The 13,101-nt window shown below is 40.0% G+C and overlaps 1 protein-coding gene across 5 annotated transcripts in view; it reads left to right on the forward strand.

Moving 5' to 3' along the window:
• The window catches only part of GBE1 (1,4-alpha-glucan branching enzyme 1), a 173,573-nt gene that overhangs the window by 1,224 nt on the left and 159,248 nt on the right, over positions 1-13,101 (forward strand). The gene's annotated exons all lie outside the window — the stretch shown is intronic.

Raw genomic sequence — 13,101 nt, forward strand, 5'->3', positions numbered from 1 at the left:
AAAGCAGCAGAGTGTGTGTTAGGTTGGTTTCAGGTTGCCAGTCTGAGCATACTTTTTTTTTTTCCTCCCTCTCGTTGGGAACTGCGACGCCAGCCCTCTGGCTGGGATGGGTGGCTGGCCTGGGCGAGAGCCTGCCAGCAGCAGCTGGGGCAGGGGTGACCTGTGTCCTGCAGAGCAAACTGCCGGCCTTGAAAAACTGCTAAAACCTCACTGGCTGTTCAAAAACAGGAATTGGGAGGTTTTATGGTGCAGCTTTATATGTCGCATTTCACTAGCGGTTCTCTGATAATCAAAATTGCAGTGCTGAACAATGCTCTGTATCCCAGAAGTCTGGAAAAGTCTGTGTATGTGGGACGGAAATAAGAGGGAATTTGATTTTGTTAGTGTTTGGCTTTTTTTCCTTTACTGTATTACACATGGTGCTTTTGGCTTAGCATTACCATGTGTTCTGTTGGGTTCTGGCAGAGAATAGTGGTAAGGCTAGATCTTGTAAAATGGGATTAAGGATTGAGTAAACTACTAGGCTGATTTACAGACCATTTTCTCAAACTGTAATCTCTTAATGATAGAATAACTGAGTGTTTTAAACAATGATTCCTGGCAAGCCTGAGGTAATGTATGCAGTGCTGTAAAACACCTAATTCTTTCGGTGGGGTGCCATGGTGTAGGAAGTAATAAGTGGGCGGATCTGGCTCTTAATAAAACCATTTATTAAAACATTTGGGCTTCCCAAATATGCTTGCCATCTAAATGAGTGCATTGTGAATGATGGTGTTTGTATTTCTGAGGACAGTACGGCTGTGCTGAACCCAAGAAGTTTTCAAAATTTTTGTGTACTTCCAAGGCTCATCCATCTCAAGGACAGAACTTCAGATGACCCTGTTTGTATCTTGTCTCTTCCTGGCTTCTGAACCTCAAATCAGTCACTTAACATATATTTTTTGTGGAAACATGTATATTGTTTGTTTAAAAGAAAAGGAAAACTTGTAACAGCCTCGGATAAACCAAATGTCTTATTCTAAGCCCAAACAACAAGCCTGTTCTGGCTTCCACCCTGTGGATGATAAAGAGTACCAAGGAGGAAGAATGTAAGCACAGGGCAATGCCTGTTAGTGTCTCCATGCAATGTTCATCCCAGCTTCCATGAAATGTGATTCAGTCTGTATTTAGTAGCTCCAGTTGTATTTTTCTCTAGAGCTTTTACATCAAGAGTACCCAGGAAAACGGACTGTTTTAGCCTAATTGCTGCTTGTGTGAACCAGTTCTCTGGGGTGTTTTGAGCCTCCAGTATGTGGGGTTTGCTTACTTTTCTCCAGTTCTTGTACTGGAGGAGGTGGTGAATGACCCTGCACAGCTCTGCTGTGTCCATGAAATCCTCAGCAGTGCAGAGCTATACGATCTTTGTTCCAGGCTGAATGAACCTGATGTGTTTAATTGGTCATTGTATGAAGGTGGTCTGTATGTCTGATCCTTTGTGTGTCTTTCCTGGCCCCTTTTGAGATGGGAGTTAGAACTGAAAACAGTCTCCGAGTTGGATGGATTAATACAGTTACGTAATGATATGGCACTTGCATAACTAATACTTCAAGTAAGTGTAAAGCAAAATAAACCTGGCAAGTTGTCTAGAAGCAGAAGTGTGTTCAAATGTATTTACCTTTGAAGCTCCAAGCATATGAACACAGTAAAGTTACACATACTAATCTTAAATTCTTCTGGCAATAAATTGTAATGCCTCTAGAAAGGTAGTAATTATTTTAGATGGTGACTTAAATGTTGATTGTGCATTTGTGGGGTATCTCATTAAGTAACCCAGTGGATCAGATGTATCCCACACAGTGTAGAAAAGGCTGTGATGAAACAACCAGGAATATATGCTGTTGAGCAAATCTGTGTATTAGGAGTTGATCAACTGTCAACTGCTTGCCGTGGCCTCATCATAGGTGGGGTGGAAGGACTAATTCTTAATGTATATTTGGTATTCGCAAGTTTTTTACTCATGTAGAGTAAGAAAACTGGGTAGAAATTGTTACTTTTTCAGCAGTTGAAGTGGTATAATCTGTTTTTTCTTCTGATAGTACTGGCTGGCTTTCTCTCTACCTTAGTTCCTGATACCCCCAGCCAGTGGCATTTCTTTCCCGACTTGAAAAGTTTAAATAACAAAGATACAGGTAGTCTCTCACTTCAGAAGGCAGAGTTATTCTTGATGAAGGGGACAGGAGGCAGCTGTTGTACCTGGTGCCCTGTAGCACCAAAAGTGATTTACTTGCTTGGATTAGGAAGCTTTTGGAAAAAACAGAAGTGAAACAAACTTGATCAAATATAATATGTATGGGTACTTTTACTGTAGTAATATAAATTTCTTTTTAAAGTTTGCAAAGATGTTGACCTTACTTAATATTAAACAAAATAATTAAGGACTGATGGGAATTTTGTAGCTTATAGTTATCATACTGTGTATCACCCAGAGAAGTAAATTGGGGATTTTGACAGAGGATTAAGGATACTTGAGAAACAAAGCTTTTTAAACATTTGTCTGTGGAGATCTTTATACTATGCCTTGTACAAAAACATATAAAATAGTCCTCACTTTGTCTTCCAGTATGTTCCCCTACAGAAGAGGGGGAGATAAAAGATGTAGGCTCTATGTTCGGCAGTGATATCAGCAAGTTGTTGACTCACCCTTTGGGCTTGACTCTGCTGTTTTATCCATAGCACTGTATTAGCATTGCCATATTAATACTATTGGAAAATTTTACAACTGTTTATGCATGACTGTTGTAGGATGTACAGTTAACTTGGTTATGATGGTTTATTCTGACACTCAAAGCAGGGCCATTTCTGGTGTTGGATTGGGTTGCGCAGAACCTTGTTGGGTTGTGCTGAATCTCTGAAGATGTGCTTCCGCAGCATTTCCCAGTGTTTGGCTAGTCTCACTGTGAAAATTTCTTCTTAATACCGTAACTTCCCTTGCTGCAACTTTGTCCATTGCCTCTGGTCTCTTTTCCTGTCTATGTTGGAGGAGAGCCTGGCTCATTCTTTGCTCTAGGCACTTCCCCCTGATCTGTCCATTTAGATAGTTCAATAAAATGTAAAAGATTTTCACTAGGAAGCCACACTCCAGTTCTAATTTGATAGCGATTAAACTTTTTCTACTTAACCTTCTTCGAGCAAAATCAAGACAGCCTCCTCCTCCCAAAAAACCCTCCTGATTTTAATTCTGCAAAATCACGGTGGTATGAAAATTAATGGCTGAAAAATAATGCTTAATGTAGATTTAAAACCAAATACTTCACATCCTAAACAACCCAGTAGAAATATTTGTTGCAACAAATGTATGGTCATGTCTGCATGGCAGCATGCCTAATACTGAGATCTTTGCACACTCTTATATTGTTCCCTGTTTTTGGGAGGGGGATGTTGAAGGATAGACAAGCTTTACCTGCATCAGCTTGGATTCTACAGTATAATATAACTATACTGATTCACTTTGAGAATTGCTAGATTCATGATGAAATGAATCGTGAAGTTGCCTCAAGTTCTGAACATTTTCTTCTTGGTTTCAAGGACTGTCTCCTTTAACCTCTCAAAGTATTAGCTTTAGACAGCTGACTCTTCTTTTTTTTTTTTTAATAAAGCTTTGAGACACACTGAATGGGTGCTTTGATGGGAACAAAGTGCTTATCAAGTGATGCCTAAAATGTGATGCTAGGACCTAGTTAAGTCCTAAGCATGGAGTATGGACTACCATAGTTAAATAAGTGACTAGTAGGAAGAAATGAACTGGTCACATTCCCTCCTCAGTTTTGTCATGCATGGGCATATTGTTGCGAATGGTGTTTGTGGGGAAAACCAGAAATCTGTAATTTTTCCTTTCTCTGAATGCCTTAATATGACTGAGTTGGAGGAGGGTATTTTCTTGGGGGGGGGGCAATCCTTTCAATGTATATAGCAAACAATTCAGCCTTGACTCAAACACACACTGTTCAGAGCTTGAAACAAGAATCTACTTAAAAGCAAGCAAATACACCCCTCCCTCTGAGTGATACTGTTTGCATAGGATATCACTATGCTACATTGTTTGACCATCTGTGATATGTTTTCCCACAAGTATTTTGTTAACTCCCAAGTGTTGTTTAGGCTAAAGACTTTGTATAATTTAGTATGTATTTTTAGTCTTTTACCTCTTAGAACATAATTGGTTCAATTAAAACCATTAATGCCTGTGGTGTAATTGCATTTTATGGAGTTACAAACTGGTGTTAGAAAGTGCTGCCCATTAGAATTTTCTGCTCTAACAACGTGCATGGCTTGTTATATTTTACCAGCCCCTGCAACTGCCTCTAATCTACTGACTATGTAGTCCTTAGTGAAAACTTTTTTGGAATGGTTCAATTTATAGAAAATAAGTAAAAATATACCACTGCACAGCTTCAGTCTTTATCTTGATGAAAGCATCAAACAGGACACTGATTTGTTCAGCTAGACAAAATACTGGTCATAGTGCTTGGTTATAGGTGTGGGAGAGACAGAGAAGGTCCCATTTCTTTTAAGTTTGTAGTAGTGTTCTTAGACCTCTGCACCCTTACAAAAGGGAAATACCTGCAATTCTTCTGTTTCTATCAACCTGATATCAGATTATTACTCCTTTTTGATGGTTCTGTTGCTTTTTTTTTTCTATTTGAAGAGATGCACAGTGGTGGGTATTTGACTGAGGTGTTGAAAATGAAAAGATATGGATTTGAGTTCAATAGGACTGCGGAGGAAGGCAGCTGTTGGGGGTCTAGCAAGTTTGGGAATGGAAGTTGAAGAGTGATCCAGATGGAATCCTAGTTTTAGGTGATGGTGAGGAAGGGAGAAAAGCTGGAGTGAGATCTGTCACAGAATTAACACAGCTACTATGTACTATGTATTGTGTGTTGGGAGCCATGAGTTAACTTAAAGCTGGATTTACTTTTTCTGTTTTGTCTCATATAGGCTGCTGTATTGGGTGCAAAACTAAATGTTCATGAAAAACAATGTCATACATGGCCGCTGTTTTTTGTGGCATTCCATAAGTTCAGTCAACTTCTGCTGAACTACTCAAAGATTTCAGAGCCCTATAGAAACCAATGCCTGTAAGTTTAATGGAATATATGCTTTTGCTTTATAGTAGTCTTAAGAATGCTCTTGTGTAAGAATTACTAACCCTGAGAAGCACAGCTGACTGCATCATTGATGACCTTAATTTTTAAGTCTGAGGAAGTAGTTACATAGGCCAATCTACAGCCAGTATATGCGTATCTGGTCATAGTCCTCATCAAAAGATTCAAGTTGGCAATTGTCTTAATAGCTGCTAGCCTTACAAAAAGGCAGGAAAATATTCAGGATGTAGGTATTGTTTTGTTAGTAAGGCAGTTGCCTCTGTATAAGAATTTAAAACTAAGTACTCTCTGAAATTGAGTGGAGGTCCCCTCAGCTCTGTTACATAGTGTTAGCATGTCTGAGGATGTTGGATGGGCTCTGAGAACTTGCCCAGAGTGTTAAAACAGTAGATAATGGGACTGGGAATCTAATTACTGTCTCATCGTAATAATGAGGAAAAGCTTAATCTTGCTGAATACTTTAAATTCAAGTATTTATGCACGTTTCTTTACTACTTCCAAGCTGTAGAGGTGGCATTCTTATTATGGAGGACTTTCTTAAATTGACATCCTGTCTCATGAAGGTGCTTTTCTCCCCCTGTTCAATTTCAATATTTGTGTATACACACTTTTTTCCTCTCCATCTCCCTATTATGTTCTGTTTACTCTCACTATGCCTTCTAATCCTAGCTGCTTCTTCATCTTCTGTCTTCCACAAAAGAAGTTCCTTTTCACTTGTGCAGTGTCAGAGTTCTAAAACCTGTCATGCTTCAGTGTACTTTGTACTTCTGAAACTTTTCTTTGCACAGTTATTTATTAGCTTAAAAAGAAAATAATGTCTTAAGGCAATGTGTCAAGTGCAACAAGATCAGGTTTTTGTATTTGAAATGTTTAAAACGTGAGTTTTCCTCTGGAAAAAAAATCTGCAAAAAAGTTTTAGCTGTAATATGGCTGCCTCTTCTCCAAGTATCTGACAATTTATTTGATGTTCTTATAGTACCTCATGTTAACAAGTTGAAGGCCAGTTATTAGTGATAGTTTCTCGCCATGCTGTGAAGAATAGGCCTCCAAGCTGCTTAGAACAACAGTCTGTTTAGCCTTGTGTTGCTGTCAGAAGCATCTTACTCATGAATGTTATCTGGATATTATTTGTGATTAAAAGCCAGTTTAGGTGCTTGATCTAGTATCTCGGAATAGAAGTCTGACCTGTCTAATGACCGAGGTCAACTAGTTCACTTATGTGAACATCTTGAAACTGTTCCATTAATCTGGATATTTCTAATGCTAAATTTATTTTATCCCACTCTCTTGATATACTGAAAAAGAAAAAAAAAAAGGCCTTACTGAAAATTTCTTTAAATGTGCAGCTCCAATTGTATTGACTGATGTTACTTGAAGGTAGTGGTAGCTGTAATGTTTTCTATCTGATACACTTCTTTAGTGCTGTTGCTCAGGCACATTATACTTATGGTTCACACATGTCCTTGCTGTTCTGGTGTGCTGTGTTGCTGGACTTTGTGCTAGCATGTCTGCCACTGTGATTAGTGTTAGAGAAGAGAAAATAAGTTCACAGTGGGGCATGAAGTTCTGGTAAGGGTGGACCTACTCTCCCTGAAGTAGGAGTACCACTGCTAGAAGGTTATGTGAAGTTCAAAAAGTGTAGCCTAGATCTGCAAAAGGAATTTAGTGATGCTCAGTCACACACAACATTAATGTCTAAGCGCTTAGTTCGTGGAATAACAAATGTGAGTTTCAGCCCTTATGTAAACTAGTCTTGCATTCATTGAGTGATTTATCTCCATTCGTGTGTTCCACTGGCCTTAAAGTGAGGTTGGGATCTGGGTCCTCCCAATTCCAAGTGATGCTGGCATGAGGCACCAAGACAAGGATGATGTCCTTTGTGGTAGGAGTAGGAAAGTAGAGAAACACTGCTTAAAGTAACACTTTGGGAGAGTGTGGACTTCAAATGTATCAGTATTTCTTCTGTAATCCACTCTCAACCAAAACAAACCCTCACCTTTTTGGTCAAGAAAAGGCTTATAGGAGTGTGGATAAGCTAAAATACACAAACATACTTCATTGATCTTGAAGGGTGTTTAAATACCATTGCAAAGATGTGCAACTGGAAGAGACATATTTTTCTATTTCTGGGCAATGTTTAAGGTCTGATCTTCATTTGCACTCAACTTTTTCAAGAGGGAGCTGATAGAGAAGGCTTTTTAGGAGACACTGTATTGGGACAAGTGGAAAATAAACTTTTAGTGCTGATCACAAATGGATGCAGGTAGTTACTACAGTTAGCATGGGGTTTTTTGACAAAACAATGGTTGTTCAAGCATGTCTCTCTGTGCCAGCTGTGTGTGTGGGGCCAAACTTCTGTTTTGAGGGTGCTCTTTTTCCTAGTGTGTCACTGATAGGCAGGCTACATGCATGTGCAGGAGGTATGCCTTCAGGCATTCCCCATGGTCACATGTGAATATGGTGTCATCATCAGATCAAGTTTTTGGATGTATAAGCATTGGATAATATCCTTTGGAGGAAAGGCAAGAGGACCGGGGGGATTGTCTAAAAGACTTATTAAAATCACACTGAGTTACTGTATGTTTTCAATGAAAACATGCTGCGCTACCACAACTGTTTGGAAGTTGACCATCTAGAATTAATTAATTGCATAAATGTAGAAGTCAGCAGCTCATTTTAGCAGCTTTAGGGAGTATCTTGATTGTACTGTACCTGCTATCCCAGAAGAAAAGTTTAATACATTCTGTCTGTGATAAACTTAAGCAGATACTGTGGGTATTTTAGGCTGTCTAAAATGCCCTTGGACATCCCTTTTTATGCAAGCGAGTCTTACTGTTAACATCATTTTGATACCTATTGTGGTAGATATCCACGGTGTAAATGTTCCCGGTTTGACAGGGATTGGTAAGCTGTTAGTTAATGCCTTCCATTCTAAGATTTATACAGCTGACTTTGAAGTTATGAATCTCTAACTGCTTTCAGTAAGATTTGTCCTGCATAAACAGTTCTTCCTGCCAAATGCCACTCTTTAAGGAAATTGCTGAAGTGTAATAGAAATACGAAGTGTTGCATACTGCTTTGGTGTGCAGCTTCTTTGAGAAAATTTGGGCAGCATGCCGATTGTAAGTACTTGCACAATAGCTTTGTATTGTTGCGCAAACAGTAGCACTAACTCCACATAGAAGCATTTGTGAAATAGATGTGATATTTTGGGACAGGAGCTGGTGCAGGGGCTCTCTAGAGGTTAGAGCTAAAATCCACATTTCTTGGGAAGAAGAATCATAGAATGGTTTGGGTTGGAAGGGACCTCAAAGATCATCTAGTTCCTACCCCCCTGCCATGGGCTGGGACACCCTCCACTAGACCAGGTTGCCCAAAGCCCCATCCAACCTGGCCTTGAACACTTCCAGGGAGGGGGCCTCCACAACCTCTCTGGGCAACCTGTTCCAGTGCCTCACCACCCCCTCACAGTAAAGAATTTCTTTCTAACATCTAATCTAAATCGACCCTCCTTCAGCTTGAACCCATTACCCCTTGCCCTGTCACTACACTCCCTGATAAACAGTCCCTCTCCAGCTTTCCTGTAGGCCCCTTCAGGTACTGGAAAGCTGCAATTAGATCTCCCCGGGGCCTTCTCTTCTCCAGGCTGAACAACCCCAACTCTCTCAGCCTGTCCTCACAGGAGAGGGGCTCCAGCCCTCTGATCAGCTTCGTGGCCCTCCTCTGGACTCGCTCCAACAGCTCCATGTCTGTCTCGTACTGGGGCCCCCAGAGCTGGACGCAGTGCTCCAGGTGGGGTCTCACAAGAGTGGAGTAGAAGGGCAGGATCACCTCCCTTGACCTGCTGGTCACACCTCTTTTGATGCAGCCCAGGGCACGGTTGGCTTTCTGGGCTGCAAGTGCACACTGCTGGCTCATGTTGAGCTTCTCATCAATCAATACCTGCAAGTCCTTCTCCTCAGGGCTGCTCTCAATCCATTCCCCGCCAAGCCTATAGTTGTGCTTGGGATTGCACCAACCCACGTGCAGGACCTTGCACTTGGCCTTGTTGAACTTCAGGCGGTTTGCACGGGCCCACTTCTCAAGCCTGTCAAGGTCCCTCTGGATGGCATCCCTTCCCTCCAGCATGTCAACCACACCACACAGCTTGGTGTCATCAGCAAACTTGCTGAGGGTGCACTCAATCCCACTGTCCATGTCGCCGACAAAGATGTTGAACAGTGCTGGTCCCAGTACCGACCCCTGAGGAATGCCACTCGTCACTGTTCTCCACTTGGACATTGAGCCGTTGATCACAACTCTCTGAGTGTGACCATCTAGCCAATTCCTTACCCACCGAGTGATCCATCCATCGAATCCATGTCTCTCCAATTTAGAGACAAGGATGTCATGCAGGACGGTGTCAAGAAATTGGAGAGAACCACAGAAAGCATCACAATCTGTATACTTTGCACATAAAAGTACTTAGGGCAAATAAATACCTTTTGTCAGTTCTCAAATCCTTTCTCAGTTTGTATTTTGATTGGACTTGTCATCTGATGTTACCTTCTCTCCATCCCACCTTTCTGCAATTGCCCTCCTCACCCCCAAGCCCCTTAACATTCCCAGGAGAAATATAGGACAAATTGGGGGGAAAAAGATCCCCCTTTCGTAAGAAGGGAGGGAACAGAGTTGAAAAAAGACATGCGTTACAGCTTCAGGGTCTGTTTAGACTACAGCTGTTTTATGAGACTGTTATAGTAGAGAGCATGGTAAAACTTCTGCATGCTGAATGAGCCAGGTGACTCAAATCTGAACAAACAAATCCTCTCTCTTAGCTGACATGAACTCCCAAGCTTTAACTTAATATTTGGAAAGCTCATGGATTATCATGTATTTCAAGTTCAATACATGGATATTGTTTGTACTAAAATAGTTCCGTTTTCAGGAGTAACAGTATGTGTCCAGTACTGCCTGTGGCATGGGATCTATGGACATGTATGTGAGGTTTTCCAGTGAAGCATAGTCTGTTGGAAGAGGTTTTTCATTTCCCTTTCAATAGGGATCAGATGTCTTCTGTAAATTTTTTATCCTCACTTAGAGGAAGTGATTTAGAAAAATACATCTTAAAAAAAAAATTATCAGTGTAGTAATAACTTTAAATTTTTCATCTTGCAAGTAGCATGGTGGTTGTACTATATTCTCCCTTTGGTCCAGGCTTTAGGAGGCTAGATAGCTGTATCTGCCCCCATTTTTTTTTAATTAGGATGCTACCCTCTTTGCCCCTGTGTTTCTTTCTTTGTTCATCTCTTTGCTACTTCCTTGCCCCTGGCTAGCAGTTGTTTTGAACAACAGCAAGCCCTTGTGGGATACCAAACTAATTTCAGCATGTAGCACCAGTAGAAAAAAATCTTTTCATTGAGACTCCAAAGGGATGGGAGAGACTGCAGCAAAGCATAGCATTTAGGTTAGCTACTTTGGTCTATATCCATTGTCTATGCAGGTTTTTTCCCTTTCTTAAAGGCAAATTAAAATAAGCATTTACTCTCTTTTGTCAGGCAGTAAGGGAGAAAGCCTAAAGTGATAAATGGTTTATAAAAAAGTAATTAAGGTAGCAGTTTGGTACTAGTGACAATATTGAAAGGTATATGTTTTTCCTCTTTTGTCCTTGGCATGCCTTCCCCCCCCCCCCCCCCCCCCCCCCCCAAAGAAGGGATCCCTGAGGCTTTTGAAAGAAAGGCCTATGCCTGGGCTGTGTGGAGATGTTTCACTTGATGTGCAGGCAGCTATTTCTTAGTCCGCAAAATTCCGGGTAGTTAGTTGTCTCTTAGCTTTCAGTGGTGTAAAGTTTTTGATTGGAGTGTGAAAGCTAGCTTTTTTGTTTCCTGTACAACTTCCTTCATAGCTTTTGGGGAAAATACTTAAAAATATCTTTATTAATTGTACTTCATGGACTTAATGTACAAGTGTATATAGACACATAGAGCTTTTTGGAGGAGTTTTTAGCTAGCATGTGTATACATACTGCCTCCATTGGGGTTCATTGGCATGTTTATGGCTTATGGAATTCGCTGATTTAATCTATGGCATATTTGATAAGAGTCTTCTAATAAGAGTGAGTTCTTTAATACTTAATTTTGTAAACACCTGAAAGGTTTTTTCAAAATATTGCTGCTTTATTTGAATCCTGTTTACAACAATTGGAAAGTATTTAATAAAAAAAATCAGGCTCCTAACAGCTTTTTTAAATAGCAGCAAACAAATTTTTAATAGTAATGCTAGTGCAGTGTAATTTGAATGTGATTATAGTGATTAGGTCTTTCAGACACAAAATTATAAATAACACTTGTTAGCATTTAAATTTATTTGCTGAACTTCTTTGGATATTCTTCGTATCATCAGAAATTCTGGACAGAAGAGCTTTTTCTAGCTCCTTTGTAGTTGTTATCCTAAAATAAATAAACGTATGAGTTCATAAATCTGATTATTTGTTACTTAAACACTGTAAATTAATGTAAATAAAACCACATCAAAACTGAAGATTACCCCTTCATCTCCATCCCCTGCTCTCGCAGTTTTAGACACCACATAGTTTTGATGGTAGGTGTATGTACAACTTTCCTCAAAAGTTCAAGGTACTAATTCTATTAGATGGTGCGATGCATTTTTTTTTTGAGAAAGGGGCCTTAGATTATAATGTCAGTGTAAGTGTAATGTATGATGTGTATTTTTTTCACATTGCTCAGGTAGACCACGGATAAAAAGTTCAAACTTGCAGAAGGAGGGCAAGACTAGGGGACGTTGGAGATGTTAACTACCAGACTTAATCTATAGACTGATAATGCCAGGTACTGATACTGTATGGGGAAACTTAGCTATGTCACTTCTATATAGATTCCACTCCTCTATCCCCAGAATTTGCCATGAAGTAAATGCTGATTCATAGTGTGAGCTGTCTTTTCTCTGATTTTAAGGTATGTTTTCTTCAGAGACAGGTCTGAGCATGTTTTAGAGCTGAAGATGGTTCTCAGTTTGCTTTATCCTCACGGACCCAGGCAGGGCACTCCAGCTGGTTCCCATGTAGTGGCTGGCTACTCATGCTAAAGTTCAGGCTTCTTAAGCCCTAAGTATGAGGCCCAACAGAGCATATGGGACCCATTCAATGTCACCAACTCCTCAAATACAATGTCTTCTGCAAGGCTCCCAATACAGTGTGTTTCAGCAGGTTTCATGCATGCATTGTTTAAATTTAAACTGCTTAACTTTTTTCAATTGGATAATTAAAGTACAAGTTCCTTGATGCTGATGAAGTTCTTAATGGCAGCAGAAGACTCAATCTATAAATCTGATTGATTGTTCAAAAATACACTTTTTTTCTTCTGAGGAAAGCAGTCTGCCACTTCTTCCATGAACTAATAACAGGATGAAAAAGTACGTTCATAGTATAGAACCTATACTAAGGACTAACCTAGTCCTTGACACCTTTAACTGGTAGAAGGTGTCTGTAGTTTCCACAATTGGTAAAATTAAGAGCAGCACAGTCAATTTGTGTATGGAGATTGGAGGTATTTCAGCTACAACTTGTGAATTCTGGGAACGATGTGAAAAGCTTTACTAAAAGATTAGGTACCTAAATAGACATAATGATTATTCTCACGTGAAAATACAGCAAATTTCAACCTGAATAGCACAAGGACGTTAACTATTTTAGCCCAGCCAGTAAACGAGGAATGTTATTACTGCACAATAACAATGACTGGATTAAAGTATCTTTGCCTCCTGAATAGGATCTCTTTTGGACCATGAAGTTATGGAGTGAATATTACAAGATAATGAGTGATGTCTTCGAGTGTGACTATCACCCATTGTGTATTTTGGCCAAGCTATTTGTTTTTTTGCTTAACAGTAAATCTTAGAAACAATTACATAAACAAAAACCACTCTTTAATACAATAAGCAAAAACTTCATCTGAGCTGTGGG

This window comes from Grus americana, chromosome 1, assembly GCF_028858705.1.
Source record: "Grus americana isolate bGruAme1 chromosome 1, bGruAme1.mat, whole genome shotgun sequence".
Lineage (NCBI taxonomy): Eukaryota > Metazoa > Chordata > Aves > Gruiformes > Gruidae > Grus > Grus americana.